The 14,007-nt window shown below is 48.3% G+C and overlaps 1 protein-coding gene across 1 annotated transcript in view; it reads right to left on the reverse strand.

The window, feature by feature from the left end:
- The window catches only part of KIF1A (kinesin family member 1A), a 2,508,766-nt gene that overhangs the window by 1,690,004 nt on the left and 804,755 nt on the right, over positions 1 to 14,007 (reverse strand). The window lies entirely within an intron of this gene.

The raw sequence follows: 14,007 nt of genomic DNA on the forward strand, positions 1-14,007 counted from the left end.
AGAGAGTGAGCGCTTCACAGATGACAGACAGGACCTACCTGAGATGACTAGTTTGCTGTGCCGGGCAGATTGTTGTTTCCCCACTAGAGGAATGGGGTCTCAAAATGCATGGCATTCCCCGTTTAAAATGATAGAAGTAGTACTTTGCTCATTACCAGAGGCCATCTCCAATACCTAGTGACTATTCCACCATTATGGGTTATATTTTGATGCCTCACCAAGGAATCCAGTGCCTTCTGAAACCTTATCCCTCATTACGAGTTTGCTGTATTTTGGTGAAAGGATACCAGGGGACAGCAGTGCAGCCCCACTGGCATGCCCCTAAGTTCATCCAAAGCACCAGGCCCAAACTCTGCAATCCCAGGCTTAGCACATATCAGGTTGGGCAAAATAGGGCCTTTTAAGTCAAGTCACAAAAACAATACCTAGAGAGAGTATGAAAAATCCAACCAATCTTAAGCTATTTCCCTCTCCTTATCTCTGACCGGCTCAGAAGTGCTCTTCTCTTGACTCGAGTAGCCTCAGAAATTGCACAATCCAAGCCAATCAGGGCCACAAGTTATCTCCTCTCAACTCAGCTCGCACTCAAATTCAAATTAAAAAAAAACTTTATTGGGTTTTAAAATAAAACCAAAAAGTCACACAACTCCATTAAAAAATGTAAAAGCATACATTTCATGACAATAAAAAAGTAATGAACATTCCCATAAAATACAGAAGAATATATACATCAGGGTCAGTGATAAAAAGAGAGGGGAAAAGCGGACAGCCAGTAATCGGGCATACAAATTCATAGCTGGTGGTTGATGGGATGCCAACTGATATTGGGAGTTAATTAGTTTTACATACAGTGCCTAGATCTCAGTGAGGATCTCGGAAAGCCTGCAAAGAATGAAATGCATTCCAGTTTCAACATTTGTAGATAAAAGAGAGCTGGGTGGACCTGTGTAAAATTCAGCTTTTTTAAAAGGGGAGTTAAAAAAGACCTGCGAGGTACTTCGTAAAACCTACAGAAAAACATAAAGTGCAGCTTGTCCTGAGGAGGCACTCCGTCGCAGCCACAGGATGCTAGCACTTGGCCTCTGCAACTCCCTATTGGTACAGCAAGTAAAAAGTGAAAATAATCCAAGCGAAACCTGATTAATAAAAACCGCTCATGGGTCGACAAAGGCCACAGAAGATATGGCTCAATAGATGGGGTCGTTTTTAGCATCACAAATTTACGGACGCTCGGTTTACACAGTTCGACCCCATCTCTGTCAAGCTTTTTGAGAGAAGTAAAAGACTTCTTTACAAATTCCACATCCGCAACGGTAACAAGATCAGGCTTTAAAAAAAGGCCAGGACGCCCCAGCTCTTCAAAGGATCCCTTTAGATACTTTAACCATAGAATGCGTAACATATGATCAAGTCTCAGAACTTCTGTCAAAATCTGGTGGTTATGAACTAGGGGCCCGATGTAGGTAATTGTGAAATACCGAATTCTTAATACCGAATTTTACCGATTCGGTATTAAGAAATCGGTATTTCAGATGTAGGTAAGAATTCGGTAAAAAATACCCAATCCTTAATATTAGTTAGTACCGAATCGGTAATTGAGATTCGGTAATAAGGAATACCTACCCATTAATTCCTATGGGCTTGGAGGCCCATAGGAATGAATGTGAAGGCATTCAGTATTACCAATTCGGTATTACCGAATCGGTATTACCGTGAGGTATTTCAAGGGTGAGTTGCACCCCTGAAATGTGCATGCGTGCACATCTGGCACACATGGCACTTTTAAAAAAGCAAGAAAGTGCTTTTTTAAAGGAATCCAGTAATTACCACCAACTTGAAGTTGGTGGTAATTACCGATTTCTTAAGGCCCAAAAGCACTCTTCAATGTGCTTTCTACATTGCATTTAAGGAATCGGTATTACCGATTGCATTTAAGGAATCGGTATTACCGATTCCTTAAATGCAAGGGCAATAAGGAATCAGTATTAAGGAATCAGTATTTACCGATTCCTTATTACCAACTCCTTACCTACATCAGGAATGGCTGTCGGTAACAGTGAAATTTACCGAATTAAACCGTTACCAACCGATATTTGGCCACCTACATCGGGCCCTAGGTCCTTGTTTAGCCAAGGTTTGAGCCAAAACAACAGAGGGCGCAAGGCCAAAGTATCACAAATAAATGGTAACCCTGTTTCTTCGTGTACCACCAAGTTTGAGGATCCTCTGGGCACCCCAAGAAGCGGTTTTAAAAAGTTGTTCTCCACCACCTGGAGGGCGTCAGTTGCAACATAGCCCCATAGTTCACTCCCATAACTGGAGATAGCATCACTTTTGGCCAGGTATAATTTCAACATAGCCGCAATCGGGTGCTTACCCATCTTTGCGGCAAAGTTGAAGATAGCTGCATTTGCCCTTATGACCTCCCCCTTTTTTCTCTGGATAAGGGCCCCCCAATTCAAGTGATCATCTAGTAAAACACCCAGATATGAGAATGTCGGGGTCAGAGGCACTTTCTCATCAGCCACTTTGAAGGGGTATTGCTTCTTAGGTCACATCCCGACCTGCATAATATAGGATTTAGAGTTATTAATAGCTAAGTCACGATCGACCATGAAGCTCCTAAAGGTGCAAGTAGGGCTGGAGTCCCCTTGCCGTCCTTGCAATGAGGACCGCGTCGTCCGCATATAGCAGGCAGGCAATCCTTGCCGCCCAACATATGGAAAATCAGCCCCTGTTTCTACCAAGGTCTTATCCAAATAATTAATGTATAGATTAAAAAGAAATGGGGGCAGGATACATCCCTGCTGTACTCCCTTTTCAATTTTAAAATTCCTGGAAACCCAAAGATCCTGGGCAAATCGGATGTTGGCCTTGGTCTACCTGTGCAGGTCCCCCAGGAAATCAACCAGGCCAGCCTCCACCCTCATGGCCCCCATGGATGTCCACAGTTTCCCCCGGTTGACACAGTCAAAAGCGGAAGAAAGATCCATGAAGGCCATGTAGATCGTACCTTGGCGGGCAACCGTGTACTTCCCTAAGATCATGCATAAGTTGAGGCATTGGGCTAGAGTAGAATGCCCTGGGCGAAACCCATATTGTATGTCTGAGACAATCTTATTCTCTTCCGCCCAGGAGGCTAGTGTATTCAATAACCCCCCCCCCCCCAACCTTGACCACGAAATCAATAAGAGAGATCGGTCTATAGCACAAGGTGCTATTACAATCGCCCTTCTTGGAGACCAGTACAATAGTTGAGGTACCCCAAGAATCCGGACATCCGGCCCTAACCGCCGCGTTCAGCACAGCGACCAGAACCGGGGCCCAAAGAAGAGGGTTTGATTTAAAAAGATCCGGCGGGATGCCATCCGGGCCAGGGGCCTTGTTACATGACAGCCCTAAGAAACCTTTCTCCGCCTCTTTCAGCCTAAATGTTACTGAGGCATTGGTATAAACTTTTGGTTGTGCTTGTTCGAGGTCTGTAGCACTTTTAAAAATAAATTTAAAATGAGACACCCATTCTTTCTCTGTTATATTGGTGCCTAGTTCTCCAGCCCCGTCCCTCTCAAATAGTGGTCAATTAATAATGCCCGAAAACCTAGACCTACTCCCTAGAGTACCTGGCTCCTGTAATTCATGCCATGCTGCTTCCTTTAGTTCCCCCTTACGAGTGGTCAGTGCCCGTTTATATTTAAGCCGTTGGGCACGAATAAGAGATTGGTCTCTCGGGTAGCTTTTAAAGCTTCCTTTAAATCTCTCGCGGCCCTAGAACAACAATGATCGAACCACCTAGGATCACGAGGCACCGACCTATGAGTGGGGGCACTTAACAGAGCCCCAATTTTACGGATGATACCATCAAAGGCCTCAAGAACGCCCCCGGGAGGGAGCAAGGAGACACACAGGATGCTATTTCAGATATACAAGCCACTTGTACCTTACCATAAAATAGATCCGGAGCTACCTGGGACCACTTTAAGCAGCGCCTTCCATCCGTAGGTCTCAGCATGCCAGGCGCTATCACCCTGGCTTGACTTGTCAGCGGCCCACCTCCAAGATACACACAAATGGGGTTATGATCGCTGAATGCACTATCCACGATTCTTGGTTGGTTGGTTGATTGCTTTATTTCGATATGCATATATCATAAAAGCGATACACAGGATTAAAACAGCATGTCGAAAAAAGTATGACTGTACAGTAAGTAAAAAACATTAAAACACATTAAAACATCATAAATTAGTTAAAAGGAGATTAAATTGATGTGGACAGTCTTCTGAGTCTAATCAACCAAGCCCATTTTAAAAACTTGGCAACGGCACAAACAATCGGGGGGGCTGTATTAGTTAATAAAATCCGAAGGGCGACAGAATGCTGACGAGTACCCAATTCTCTGCAGATAGGTCCAAGCCAACGTGATCTTGGTCGGCCGTAATCTGGGCATTCAAAAAGAAAATGTGGCACAGTCTCTGGTTTATCGGGACAGAGAGCACAGTATCGTGAAGAGGGCTGGGATTTATTCCACCTGGAACAAAGGTCGGCCAAGGGTAACAGCCCCAGCCGGAATTTGATGTACAGGGACCGGTCCATGGCAATTGTTATTAGATCCATGTATGGCTCGTAGGCAACGACATCTTTTATCAGCAGAAAAGCTGCGGTGGTTTTGCAGTGCTGCTGATTACTGATGCGCTTCACGCGGACCCACTCCCAGAACAGATTTTTAGGGTCTCCTTCGGGGGGGCGGAGTGACTATGCCAACAAGAGTCCAGGCCTAGGTCCCCTAAAAGGTGTTTGATGTTCTTCAGCCATTTGATTCTGTGCCAACCGTCGGCGTGCATCACCTCAGCAAGGCCGTCAGCATAGGGTTTTAGCTCCGGTACCCTCCACAGACGGGCCCAAAGCAAGAGGGGTCGCAGGCGAGCCTGTTCCCCTATTGCTTTGCAGCCAGCATCCATGAGCACTGGGATAGTCGAACTACTCGATGGTATGGCAAGGAGATCTTTGATGAATTTATTTTCCGCCTTGCACAGTAGGTCCACTTTGTCCAAACCCCACAATTCTGCTCCATATAGTGACCCAGGGACCGCACAAGCTTTATATATATCAAGTAGGGGGGCAACACAGTGTTTAGTTGAGTTGTTAAACTCTTTGAGGATAGCCCCCCCCACCCTTTTATGGGTCAGTACCATTTTGTTGATATGGGCGGTCCAGTTCATCGCGTCGTTGAGTCGGATTCCCAAGTAATCGAATTCTGCCACTCTTTCTAGGGGTATAGAATTCAAAATAGGGGGGCGACCAAGTTTGCGGGGCGGGTGCAGAACTAGGTACTTGGTCTTTTCCACATTGATGACAAGGCCCCCGGAGGTGCAGAAGTCCTGGAAGCGATTTAATAATGTCTGGAGACCTTGGGGGGTTTTAGAGATGAGGAGGGTGTCGTCGGCGAACAGCAAGGTTGGAATTTTTATGCCTCCCAGGGTGGGAGCGTCTGCTGCTTCGCCGAGTAGATGGTCTACCACCCCATTGATATAGAGGGAAAATAAGGTGGGGGCCAGAACACATCCCTGCCTTACTCCCCTCTCGACCCTGATCTTATCGGTCTTTTCCCCGTTCAACCCCCATCTAACCTGTGCATAGGTGTTTTTGTGCAGTTTGATGAGGAGGTTTAATAAATACGGGGGCATCCCTAGATCGTGTAGCACCCTCCAGAGTTCCTCCCTGGGAACCAGGTCAAAGGCAGTCTTTAGGTCAATAAAGGCCAAGTAGAGACTGCCTTTGCCTAGCTCCACCACCTTCCAATGTATTAGCAGGAGCCTAAATACCTGTTCAATGGTACCGGTGCCTGAACGGAACCCGGCTTGCATGTCGGACAGGATGTGGTTTTCATCCACCCATTGCGAAATCCTCCCCAATATCACTTTCCCCGCCAATTTCTGGGACGAATCTATTAGGCTTATAGGCCTGTAGTTCCCAGGTAGGTCCCTACTGCCCTTCTTGTAAATGGGGACCACCTCAGCACCTCTCCAGGAGTCTGGCACTGTGCCACCCGCGGCAATTGCATTGAGGAGTGCAGAAATTATTGCCCCCCACTCTTCCGGGTATGCTCGGAGAATATCGCCTGGGAGGCCATCCGGGCCGGCTGCTTTAAGAGGGACCAGGGTTTTGATCTGGTTTGTAACTTCCAAAACAGAAAAGGATTCCAGGTCTTGAGCCAGACTAAAGGGCGGGGGGTCAAAGGGGTCATTAAGTGAGCCTTCGATGGCAGAATAGAGTTTTTGGAAGTGGGAGAACCAAGTTTGGGCGTTGATGGTACAGGGCCTCGAGGTATCGTCAGGACGGTTCCTGATACCCACCAAATCCCAAAAACGTTTTGCGTCTTTCCCTCGACTAGCAGTCAGAAGGTCCTGCCAGAAGTTATCCTCCCACTCCATCTTGGCGTTTTTTTGGCAGAGTGCGTAGTGCCTCCTGGCCACCCTAGTCCTAGATGGTACTTTGGACTTTACTGCTTCAATGAGAAGTGACTTCGCCTCCCTACACTTCTGATTGAACCAGCCCAGTCTGCCTCGTGGGCTGGGTTTCCTTCTATTCGTGTTGGCTGGGACTACGAAGAGATCGCTAATAGCCTGGGTTAATATACAGAACCTCGAGGCCACCTCCGCCAGCCCTTCCACCTGGTGGTCAGGGTTGGTTAGGGCTGTAGCAAGAAGCTGCCTAATGGCAGAGGTTTTCTCCTCTGAGAGTGCTAGCTTTGCCCACTTGAGCCGCCGGCCACAGTTGGCGACTACTGACAGGTCCGGGGGGGGGGGTTACAGGAAATTCTAGTCCCAGGGCTGAATATCCACCTGTGGGACATGGTGAGAGAGAGAAGATTGTGATCACTCTCGACAGATGGTATAATCACCATGTCCTCCACCATGCTCCACAGGTGTATGTCGAGGAGGAAATAGTCAATCCGTGACGTGTACCCTGGCCTATTGTAAGTGTGGGCCCCAACTTTGTCCGACCTGGTTCTGCCGTTGGCAGCCCTCAGGCCAAACTCCATGGCTATCGAGTTAATCTGGAGGACCACTTCAGTCCACTTCTTAATGGGATTCAGTTCGAGGGACGGGATCCCCCACCTGGCATCGAGTACCTCTTGATCAGATAAAATTTCAAGGTCCAAGGGCTCGAAAGTGCAGTTAAGATCGCCCCCCACCAGGGTGCAGGACCTATGGGGTGATAAGCGGAGCTGGGCTTCTAAACAAGATATTACTGGGGATTCTCTGCCCCCCTTTGTGCCTCGGGCGTAAATGTTAAAAATGTTTAAAATAACTCGGCCTTGGGAGTTTTTCAACACTATGTTCAGGAGATCCGGGCATTTGGTGTCCCGCTCCACCACCCTGCAGTTGAGTTCTGAGGCCACCCAAATTAGGAGGCCACCCGAAGGGCGGCCCCTGCCGGTTGCACTAGGGGCTGCTGGCAGAAAGTGGGTGGAGTAACCTGCCTTATGCAAGGGCACCCCGCTCCAGGATTTTAAAATTCCTGGAAACCCAAAGATCCTGGGCAAATCGGATGTTGGCCGTGGTCTACCCCTGCAGGTCCCCCAGGAAATCAACCAGGCCAGCCTCCACCCCCATGGCCCCCATGGATGTCCACAGTTTCCCCCGGTTGACACAGTCAAAAGCGGAAGAAAGATCCATGAAGGCCATGTAGATCGTACCTTGGCGGGCAACCGTGTACTTCCCTAAGATCATGCATAAGTTGAGGCATTGGGCTAGAGTAGAATGCCCTGGGCGAAACCCATATTGTATGTCTGAGACAATCTTATTCTCTTCCGCCCAGGAGGCTAGTGTATTCAATAACCCCCCCCCCCCAACCTTGACCACGAAATCAATAAGAGAGATCGGTCTATAGCACAAGGTGCTATTACAATCGCCCTTCTTGGAGACCAGTACAATAGTTGAGGTACCCCAAGAATCCGGACATCCGGCCCTAACCGCCGCGTTCAGCACAGCGACCAGAACCGGGGCCCAAAGAAGAGGGTTTGATTTAAAAAGATCCGGCGGGATGCCATCCGGGCCAGGGGCCTTGTTACATGACAGCCCTAAGAAACCTTTCTCCGCCTCTTTCAGCCTAAATGTTACTGAGGCATTGGTATGAACTTTTGGTTGTGCTTGTTCGAGGTCTGTAGCACTTTTAAAAATAAATTTAAAATGAGACACCCATTCTTTCTCTGTTATATTGGTGCCTAGTTCTCCAGCCCCGTCCCTCTCAAATAGTGGTCAATTAATAATGCCCGAAAACCTAGACCTACTCCCTAGAGTACCTGGCTCCTGTAATTCATGCCATGCTGCTTCCTTTAGTTCCCCCTTACGAGTGGTCAGTGCCCGTTTATATTTAAGCCGTTGGGCACGAATAAGAGATTGGTCTCTCGGGTAGCTTTTAAAGCTTCCTTTAAATCTCTCGCGGCCCTAGAACAACAATGATCGAACCACCTAGGATCACGAGGCACCGACCTATGAGTGGGGGCACTTAACAGAGCCCCAATTTTACGGATGATACCATCAAAGGCCTCAAGAACGCCCCCGGGAGGGAGCAAGGAGACACACAGGATGCTATTTCAGATATACAAGCCACTTGTACCTTACCATAAAATAGATCCGGAGCTACCTGGGACCACTTTAAGCAGCGCCTTCCATCCGTAGGTCTCAGCATGCCAGGCGCTATCACCCTGGCTTGACTTGTCAGCGGCCCACCTCCAAGATACACACAAATGGGGTTATGATCGCTGAATGCACTATCCACGATTCTAAACCCCCGAGGGTTGGACTGAAGCCCAGCAGAGATCAGGATATGATCTATAAAGAGCCGTCCCCTCGACCTTTAAAAGATGGGATGGACTGTATACTAAGTGGGGGGCGGAAAAATACAATGATGGAATCAAGTCAAACTCGTTAAGCGTGTTATTAAGCACTTCCCCCTGGACAGAGTGGTGGCTTGGCCATTGTTCAATTAATCTGGTCTGGGCTGACTTCATGATTTTTTAGTTTCAGTTCCAAAAGTTTCAGGAATTTGACCAACTTCCCATTTAATGACGGAAGACCTGGATCGAAACAAGCGAGAACTGCTTGTTTGCGTGTGCGGATTTTTTGTTCATTAAAGGCAGTTTTTACCAGGGCTACTCTTTCCTCTTTCAGCCTCGGGCAGGTGCATAATAGATGTTCAAAGTCTTCATTCTCTGCACCGCACAGCCTGCATTTTGTCCCACAGTCCCTTCTCAGCCATGGTTGTAAATGTGGAATAGATGGTAGGATTCCTAGCCTATGTTTTAAAAAGGCTTCTTTAGATTTCCTGCCATACCCCAGACCAAAGTATGCTTGTAACCGCGGCGATTTCTATGTGGACAAAGTCATCCAGGCGTGTCGCCTGTGAGAAAAGGTAGCTTTGTCTTCCACATGCGATAGTCTTTTTATGCACTTGTTTACGACATGCTTGAATTGCACATGCGGTAATGGAGTTTCCCATAATTCTTTCAGAACTGTGACAGTCAGGGATTCCTCTAAAAATGTTTTCGCCAGCAGTTTAGATGAGCTGCTTAAGTCTTGCCATAGCTGATGGTTCAATGTGTTTTCTGGCGAGTTCTTTATTTTCTGGACAGAGTGCTGAAAGTGAAAGCCCCGCATCCTAGCACACCCCAGCTCACTTAGAGCCACCATAAGTTTGTGGGCAACAGGGCCACAGGACTGCCTTAAATGGCAGTACAGCTGAGCAATCTTGCACTCCCCCTGTGCGCTAACCGCATTATAAAAATGTATAATACCCATGTTGTCATCACCTCTCTTTAAAATAATAACTTGAGAGTCTCTATAAGCAGTGGGGGGATGCTGAATCCTACAATTCACAGCCAGAGCTATAAATATGACCAGACCACCCCTAGCTCTGCCACAAATTGACTGGGACGCAGGAGCAAAGAAAGCTTTATATCCCTCCAGAAATAGGTTACAGTTCACCAGCCATGTCTCCGGCAAACATATCACAGAGAATTGCTTGATGAACTGCACCCACGAAGGGTCCTGGAATTTCCCCACCCTGCCTGCTATGTTCCATAACAAAATATTATAGGCGGCTGGAATGGTAATCGCCCCTTGAGGTGCTACTGGAGATGACACCTGCTACTGGGGGCTAAACGTCCCCGACAGCTCCATCCTACAGGGCACAACACTACAGGTAGTAAGACAGGGGGGCTCCTGTTGGTGATGTAAGTCTTTTTTGGGCTCAGCGCTCTTATGCAGTCAGTCCCAGTCGTCCAGCCTTGAAAGAACAGAGAATCTATTTGATAACTCTAGCCGAGGGGCAGGAAGGTGCCCAGCCAGGCGGGACATCCCCTCAAAAGGTTGGAATTGACTACCCCCTATTGGTTCGATGGGTCTTTGATTCCACCTGTTACAGGGCATACCTAGATTGTGGCGCCTTGTAAGGTCAGCCTTATAGAAAAAAAAACAAAGGCAGGATCTGAATACCAGAATCCCTGGAAGTCTGTTCAAAGTGAACATCCCTAAAGATTTTTTCCGCAGTGAGTGGGCTATTAAAATTCACAATAATGCAGTCACCCCCACCAGGTTTCCTAGAGCTACCTATCCAGCCCACACGGCATGCCATGATGATTTTGCGTTCCACCATTGGCCCCACAGTTGTGTTACACAATAACCAATGGGTTACCTTCTTCTTAAGTTGGGTGAAGTCTTCCTGGGTGCCTTGTGCAAACGGTGGAACATTCCCCAAAATTACTACCAGTGGTGCGGATTGAGGTGGGAGATTGATGACCGCTATATTCTGAGGGGCATTGGATGAATATCCCTGCAGCTCAGCCAAGCTACTTCCTGGTCTGTAGATAGCCTGGCCCTGGTGAATTGTAGGAAAGATCCCATCAGAAGCCTTCTTTGTACTTGCACCATCGGCCAACTCCCTTGGATCTCTTGAAGCCACGTTATCGCCACAGGCATGGGGACTGCTAGAAGAATGAGAATCTGCGGCTACCCCCAAAACTGGCAAAATGTCTGTAATTATATTAACCTTGGACAGATTTGAAACCACAGGTTGGGAGGAATTGGAGGGTTCCAAGGGCTTATGTTGTTCAGCTAGCAGTTGCTCAATACAGTTTAACTTAGCCACAAAGGGGCTCAGCTTGTCATCCACCAGGCAACAGATGGTAGATTTAAAGGCTTCCAGCATGGCCAGGTTAACTAAATTCAGAGCATGCGACTCTGAAGCCTTATTTTTAGGGACAGACTTGGGGGGTACATTAGGTTTGGTCTTTATGGCTTGACTCCCCATTGGCTTACATTTTCTTTTCACGCTCCCACTGGACCTGGGAGTCACCCTTGGAAGTTGCGAGGCGTCTTCAAAACACTGTGGACTTTTGATAATGTAAGGTTGATGCTACCACCCGTCCCTCCATTTCCTAATGTAAGGCGTCCATAGTTGTAACAGTGGACCTAGTTGTAGCTTTCACCCCTTCTTGACAAACTTGAGTCTTCCGCCTCCCCATGGCTCCAAGCCAGAGTGAGCCCCCGAGATTTGCAAATGGATTAGCGGCAGAGCAATAGATACCCACGGGCAAATTTACCACAACAAAGATATAGGAAGCCGCAATAGGATCCCGAATGGAGGCTACTTCTCCCACATAGAGGGGCAATACCTAAACACTTCTAAAAGTACGCCTACTAGGTGGAGACAAAGTCACTGACCAGAGTACAAATAATGTCCCACATACAGTGATATTAAAGCCAAGAGAGATGGCCCAGCCTCTTCCAGCACCTGATGGGCACAGACGGGCCCGCCCTTGGCCCGCACGCGTCCCTGGCCCCCTTTTGAGCACCTCCTGGTGCTCAACGATGCGGTGCGCGACTTGCGCGACGCAAAGGATGCTGGGTATTGTAGTTCTGGGCGGGCGGGCAACAATGGCGATCCCCAGGAGCCTCGCGCCTGTCAGCAGCAATGCCCCTGTGGTTCAGTGGCAAAAGCGAGCGTCCCAGCGAGTCAGCGGCAGAAGCAAGTGTCACCAGCAGCAACAACCGGTGAGTAGAAATTAGACTCCCCCTCGCTCCAGGTCTTGGATCTCGAATACGATTCAGAAAAGGGGGTAGTGATGAACAGAGTGTCTGAATTAAGCAGACTAAACTACCAAGCCAATTCTTCACCAGAAAGGAGACAAGCTACCGGGGACCGGTTTCTGGCATTTCAGCCTTCTTCGGCCCGGCTTGCTTGAATCCTGATGGTGCAGTGAGAAAGGGACTCATGTCTGAGTATACCCTGCCACACCTATAGTGGCCAAAAACGATTCAGAAAAGGGGGTGGTGATGAACAGAGTGTCTGAATTAAGCAGACCACTCTTACCCAGTCCAAAGATCAGGGCTTGATCCATCACCGTTATTTATCTCACTGCACCATCCCAGCTCAGAACCTGGCTATATGCAAATCAGTCTGACCCTGGCCCAGTGCATCATGGGAACAGGGCAGACTAAACTACCAAGCCAATTCTTCACCAGAAAGGAGACAAGCTACCGGGGACCGGTTTCTGGCATTTCAGCCTTCTTCGGCCCGGCTTGCTTGAATCCTGATGGTGCAGTGAGAAAGGGACTCATGTCTGAGTATACCCTGCCACACCTATAGTGGCCAAAAACGATTTAGAAAAGGGGGTGGTGATGAACAGAGTGTCTGAATTTAGCAGACCACTCTTACCCAGTCCAAAGATCAGGGCTTGATCCATCACCGTTATTTATCTCACTGCACCATCCCAGCTCAGAACCTGGCTATATGCAAATCAGTCTGTCCCTGGCCCAGTGCATCATGGGAACAGGGCAGACTAAACTACCAAGCCAATTCTTCACCAGAAAGGAGACAAGCTACCGGGGACCGGTTTCTGGCATTTCAGCCTTCTTCGGCCCGGCTTGCTTGAATCCTGATGGTGCAGTGAGAAAGGGACTCATGTCTGAGTATACCCTGCCACACCTATAGTGGCCAAAAACGATTTAGAAAAGGGGGTGGTGATGAACAGAGTGTCTGAATTAAGCAGACCACTCTTACCCAGTCCAAAGATCAGGGCTTGATCCATCACCGTTATTTATCTCACTGCACCATCCCAGCTCAGAACCTGGCTATATGCAAATCAGTCTGTCCCTGGCCCAGTGCATCATAGGAACAGGGCAGACTAAACTACCAAGCCAATTCTTCACCAGAAAGGAGACAAGCTACCGGGGACCGGTTTCTGGCATTTCAGCCTTCTTCGGCCGGGCTTGCTTGAATCCTGATGGTGCAGTGAGAAAGGGACTCATGTCTGAGTATACCCTGCCACACCTATAGTGGCCAAAAACGATTCAGAAAAGGGAGTGGTGATGAACAGAGTGTCTGAATTAAGCAGACCACTCTTACCCAGTCCAAAGATCAGGGCTTGATCCATCACCGTTATTAATCTCACTGCACCATCCCAGCTCAGAACCTGGCTATATGCAAATCAGTCTGTCTCTGGCCCAGTGCATCATGGGAACATGGCAGACTAAACTACCAAGCCAATTCTTCACCAGAAAGGAGACAAGCTACCGGGGACCGGTTTCTGGCATTTCAGCCTTCTTCGGCCCGGCTTGCTTGAATCCTGATGGTGCAGTGAGAAAGGGACTCATGTCTGAGTATACCCCGCCACACCTATAGTGGCCAAAAACGATTCAGAAAAGGGGGTGGTGATGAACAGAGTGTCTGAATTAAGCAGACCACTCTTACCCAGTCCAAAGATCAGGGCTTGATCCATCACCGTTATTTATCTCACTGCACCATCCCAGCTCAGAACCTGGCTATATGCAAATCAGTCTGTCCCTGGCCCAGTGCATCATGGGAACAGGGCAGACTAAACTACCAAGCCAATTCTTCACCAGAAAGGAGACAAGCTACCGGGGACCGGTTTCTGGCATTTCAGCCTTCTTCGGCCCGGCTTCCTTGAATCCTGATGGTGCAGTGAGAAAGGGACTCATGTCTGAG

Source organism: Lissotriton vulgaris, chromosome 11 (genome assembly GCF_964263255.1).
Source record: "Lissotriton vulgaris chromosome 11, aLisVul1.2, whole genome shotgun sequence".
NCBI lineage: Eukaryota > Metazoa > Chordata > Amphibia > Caudata > Salamandridae > Lissotriton > Lissotriton vulgaris.